We start from the raw sequence: 6,309 nt of genomic DNA on the forward strand, positions 1-6,309 counted from the left end.
GGTAATAAAGGTAATAAAGAGGCTGTTTTATGCTGGCTTGGTAAATCTAAGCATTGGAATATCCATCAGCTTTATGAGGATTGTCTGCCCCATTCTTTGCAGTTCACCCTAATTGAGTGACCACAGCTGGCTCCCCACTAAGACCCGGGTCACAATCTGTTTATTTGATTATTTTGTTTGCTAGCTGGGTTCAAAGGTTTAATTCCTCTTGGAGCTCAGTGCATGTCCCAAGGAGACAGACAGTGGCTTTAGATAACTCAATCACTGGTACTTACAATACAGGGGGGGGTCAAGGCCTTTGAAGTTTTCTCTGTCCAAACAGGTCACCCCTCCCAACTTGGGACAGGGAGGGGGCCTTCAGGTGTGAAAACTCAGAACAAAGAATACTGGAACTATTAAAAGGACAGCTTTTAAAGATTAGAGGGGGAGAAACAGTGGCTGAAGGATGCAGACTAAAACCCAGTACCTGGGGCTGGTTGGGCCTACCTAAACTGTGAGAGAATTGGTAAGTGTTAGGTAAGACTAATATATGTGTAGGCCTTTTCTTGTGTTAACCCTTTTCTCTCGGATTACTATGTTCCTATGGAAAAATCAGGAATACTTGGTTTTGAAGAAGTTGCTCTGAATCAATGGATTTACCCACTGTTCACAGCTCCTGAAGGGAAGTCTTTTGAAGGTGCAAACCCAGTTGCACCTGCTGAGGAAACATGGCTAGTAAACAGGGGTGCTGTAGCCTGGAGTCCTGGTCTGTGAATGGGAGAATTATAGAGTTCCATCCTGAAAGGAACGAAGGCACAGGGCCTGTCCCTTGAACTGGTGCGCTCAGGAGACAGAAGAGGGGTCAAAGGTGAGGCTAACTCTGTAATTGTGACATAGCCCATTCCCCATAAGGCTTACAATATATTGATTTAATAGGACACACAACAGGTGGAGAAAGAAGGCAGGCATGTGAAACAATCATACTTAGAATCATAGAACCACTGGCTATATGCAAGTGCGCTGAGCTGAGCTATATACCATCTTATATGTTTGGCCATAACTGCCACTGAAAATTCTGTCAAGCATGATTATGAGCCACAGAATGGACATACTGATCACATAACAATTTGTGCGCTAAATAAATAATTTACAGCTGCAGGAAATTATTAGACTCTAGCAATAAAAACAATGCCCTAGTGACTAATTAATATGTATATATATTGCTGACTCATGCTTATTTTGCCTTTGGCCCTCCAGCATTATCAATCTAGAAGCATATATTTGCCTAAAAGAAGAATCATAACCTGATGGAGATTATATGAAAGATAGGTATTGTAAAGAACAATGTTGAGGTAGGAAGGCGCATATTTGCTCAGATATCCTGTTGATAACTTATGTGCCCTGTGATCCTATGACCACAGATGCATACATGAACAGGGCAAGACCATGTGTGTAAAAGGTTTCTTCCTCTCCAACAGTGTCTGTTAGTTCTACAATGTTATTGTTTAGTAGACTTCTTTAAATTCCCTGAACAATAGTTCATATGGGCAAGTGGAAAGGAAATGTCAGATAGATGCATGCAATCCATCCTTGCCTTTGCAGTATGGACACCATCTCTAAAAATGAGAACAGTAAAACTATGTGAGAAACTGGAAGTCAGGTAGAAAAATGAGAACAGTAAAACTATGTGAGAAACTGGAAGTCAGGTAGATTGACAAAGCAGCTTTTTCTGATTTACTGCATCCGGGTCCTCATGTGATCCACAGCTTACAGAAAACCAAAAATAGACAACTCTGCTGGATCATTATATAAGGAAAAATTTAGAGACCACAGTAAAATTTATTATTTTGTACACAATAAGAGGACTGGAAGATGTGAAGTGCAGAGAAAAGCTTGATGCAACTGGTAATAAAGTTAATCCAATCATAATTATATTGCAGGAAAAATGCTAAGTATGAGCTGTAATTCTCAAGAAAAGGCCCTTTTGTATTCCTGTTCAGTCACAGCAAATACTTTAGCATAAGCCACTCTCGCATCCATTGTACAAGCTTTACTTGCCTTCATATACTGACACCCTGTTGACCTGAAAGGAGGAAATGTCTTTGCACCTTTATGTCCAAGGTCACAGAACAGTGGTGGGCAACCTGTGTCCCATGGGCCGCATGCAGCCCTTCAGGGTAATCCATTGGCAGGCAGTGAGACAATTTGTTTACATTGCCTGTCCCCAGGCACAGCTGCCCACAGCTCCCAGTGGCCGCGGTTTGCTGTTCCTGGCCAATGGGAGCTGTGGGAAGCGGCGGCCAGCACGTCCCTGTGGCCCGCAATCAATGTAAACAAACTATCTCATGGCCTGCCAGCGGATTACCCTGATGGGCCAAAGGTTGCCCACTACTGTCACAGAGGAATGTAACCAGTGGCATACATAATTAAAGAACTTAAAGAGCCAGACTGTAATGTGCCAACATTGTAAAATAGAACAGAACAGGAAAAGGAAAAGAGAGAGAGGGAGATGGTATTGGCTGTTACAGACGAAAGGGAGGTCTTTGTACCTATGCTAGAACTACACCAAGGAAACCTTCTGATTTAAAAAATAAAAGGCACTGATGTGAACAGCCATTATGGCAGTATCAGTACTTTTACATTTTTATTCCATGTGCTTAATTAAGTCTCTTAAAATGCATCACAGAGAGACAGTCTTAGGCTAAAGAGAAAAAGGAAGGTTTCTAATGTAAAGGGATGAAGTCATTGGCTAGAGGGAGAGGATTTCAGACAGGCTGGGCCACTACACAATAAAAGAACAACCTCCAACTTCACACTCAAGTCATGGAGTGTTTCAGGGAGGAGACAGAGGGGAAGACAAGAGAAAAGCAGTGGATGTGTGACCAGAGAGAAAGGCTAGAAAATTGGGAGGGCAACTTCTAAATAGATTGGGAGACAAAGCCAGTGAAGGCAATTCCATCCCCTGCTCTCTTTGCTTAGCTACCACCTACACATCCACCCTGCTTCTTCCATAATAATATCATATATACAACTAGGCAAAGAGCATGAGAAATTTGGAGACATTTTCACAAATTCTCTTGCTCTGTAATTCAATCATGCTCACACCCCTTTTTGTTTGCTCAGAGTTAAACAATGTACTTAAGTGCTTTTCTGAGTCAGGGCCTATTTCTTTCACCCCTAGAAGCTGCATGATGAACTTGGTGTGAGAACCTGAAGAGAACAAAGGGGACTGACTGCATCCAGAAGCTGGTTTAAAAACAAATCTGAACAGTCATCCATGTTACTGCAATTTCAGAATGCTCTGAGCTACTTGAAGAAAATCAAGAGGAAATAGTTCTCTGCTAATGAGGCAAAAGGCAAAGATTCCTAGGCTCAGTGCTACTGCATCTGAAGCAACCATTCAAGGCTGACCTGCTTCCCCCCTGACCCTGCCTTTCGCTGTGGGGGCGGGGGACATGCCAATATTAACAGACTCATTTACTACTTCAGCCGTATTCCCCAAAGAAAGTTTAAATGCAATAATAACAAACAATAGCACCAACCTTATTGCTGGGAAATAGAACAAAATGAGACCCACGTCTCTCGGTTTCCTGACCAAGGTCTCCAGTGTCAGAATATTATTCTTTTGCATTGTGTAATGTCTTATCCTTATGGAAAGTCTTATAGAATATAGCAGAACATCATAGATTTTTATAGAATTTAATGCTACAAAATTCTATAGAATAATTACAAAAAAAACTATAGAAAGGTTATCACACCACTATATTCTATGGATTTTAGAGTAATGTCTACAGCATGCTACTGAGTCCTGATCCTGCAATCTGATCTACCCATGAAGGTCCACACAAATTCAGGAAAAGGACTTTGATATCTTTCTTATTAAGATTAATAGATTCATAGATTCCAAGGTCAGAAGGAACCATTGTGGCCATCTAATCTGACCCCCTGAATAACACAGGCCTTAGAACTTCTCCAAAATAATTCCTCGAGGATATCTTTTAGGAAAACAAAGTCTAATCTTTATTTAAAAATGCTCAATGATGGAAAATCCACCATAACCCTCAGTGCATTATTCCAATGGATAATTACTGTCACTGTAAAAAATTTACACCTTACTTACAGTCTGAACGTGTCTAGTTTCAACTTACAGCCATTGGAGCATGTTACACCTTCCTCTACTAGCTTGAAGAGCCCATTATTAAATATTTGTTTCCCATGTAGATACTTACAGACCTGTAATCAAGTCACCCCGAACCTTCTCCTTGTTAAGCTAAAAAGGTTGAGCTCTTTCAGTCTATCACTATAAGACATGTTTTCTAATCATTCTCATGGCTCTTCTCTGAACCCTCTCCAATCTATCAACATCCTTCTTGAATTGTGGGTCTCAGAACTGGGCACATGATTCCAGCAGTGGTCACACCAATGCAAAATACAGAGATAAAATAACTTCTCTACTCCTACTCAAGAGTCCCCTGTCTACGATTCCCAGGATTGCATTAGCTACTTTGGTTACAACAGGCACTCACGTTCAGCTGATTAGCCACCACAAATCTTTTTCAGCATCATTGCTTCCCAGGATAGAGTGCCTATCCTCTAAGTACAGCCTACATTCTTTGTTCCTAGATGTACACATCTACACTTAGCCATATTAAAAGGCATATTGTTTGCTTGCATTAGCCAAGCTCTGAATCAGTCACCTGATCTCTTCACTGTTTACCAGTCCCCCAATTTTTGGGTTATCCGCAAATTTGATCAGTAATGATATTTGTGTCATCGACAAACTTTATCAGCGATGATAAATTTCTATAGCATATTTCCCATTAAGGATAGAATGAACTGTTCCTCCTCTGGTACCATTTCATTACCCCTCTCCCCGCCCTCCAGCTCCTCTCCCCTGCCCACACACACTTTACACATGCTTCTTAGACGATTTGTGCCGGAACACTTGTGTGAAATGATATGTACAGTATTCTATTAGATGTTCGCTCTCCAGGTTTACAAAAAAAAAAAAAATCTAAAACAATTATTACAAAAAAGTCCAAGAGGGATTTTGAATTTCCATAAACAAAAAACAAAAAAGAACTCATCCGGGCCCCACCTCTGTATTTACTGAGATGGAATCAAGTCACTTGTTAAACTGATAATATAGTTAGATTAAATAGAATAGCGATACATGGCCCAATCTGGTTACAATGGTGTGCCCACATCTGTTTGCGTGTGTACAGGCTTGAGAAAGAAAACAATGATTTCTTGGCAAGTCAATGAATTTTTAAGGCAATCCATTTTATTTCTCGCTTTGTTGTTTCTCTTCAAATAAGCACTGTCATGATGGGTCCACTTCTAACAGTAGAATGATATTCTCTTCTGAGACTACGTCTCCACAGGGCTGTAAAACGGTCTCTCCACACGTTTTTGAGCAGAGTCTAACCACATTCCTTGTGCTCTTAAGAGCTCAATCCTGTTGCCACAAACGGTGGTGGTAAGAAGTATAACAGCAGTATTTGATAGTATTATCTATATAGGAGAATTAATACCAATCTGTAGGCAGCCTGAACATCTTGCTATATGTGCTGATTACCAGTTTTTACAGTTATATGTCACTGCCCCTCACGTTCTGGATAAGGAGTCTACAGACTCTAACGGTAAGAGTGAGAGCAGGATGAGACCCTGGGAACAGGTCTGGGCCTTATGTGCGTGGGGCAGTTGTAACAGAAATACTGTAGCAAGTAGCAAAATAAGACTATTGGTTTTTTAACAGCATGAGCTGCAGGTTGCCAGTGACTTTGGTAGGCTTTCACCGCCTGTCTCTATCACACCTTTATATACTTCTCAGTCTTTCATCACTCAAACAGTGAGTGCCAGCAGTTACAATGTGAAACTCATAAGAAATCAACAAACATAGGAATTCAGAAAAATGGTTTGCACGCAGTATGTAAATTCTATTTTTATAAGAAATATAAACTGGGGGCCCAGTCTCTGTTTTCCCATGCCAAGTGGGAGTGTTTTTTCCTAGGCAACAGGTGGAAATTTGGTATTTAACAGGGCCACCTAATATAGAACATGTGGAAGGTTTGCTCTAGGGTACAATATTGCTCTGCTTCCAGGAAATTCCAACAGCATTCAACGATGAGGAACTGTAGTTTAGTAAATGAGAACAGGGGCTGGTTTAGCTAAATATTTCTGGATCCTACACTGATGGTTGCATTAGAAATGCATTGCTTTTAAAGTAAGCATGCTAGAGATACACATGTATATGTAATTATCTATATCTAGAGTGAGAATGTAAGGAAATAGAATTGCGTAATGAAGATTCACTGTAAAAAAACAGAG

This window comes from Lepidochelys kempii, chromosome 10 (genome assembly GCF_965140265.1).
Source record: "Lepidochelys kempii isolate rLepKem1 chromosome 10, rLepKem1.hap2, whole genome shotgun sequence".
In the NCBI taxonomy this organism is placed as follows: domain Eukaryota; kingdom Metazoa; phylum Chordata; order Testudines; family Cheloniidae; genus Lepidochelys; species Lepidochelys kempii.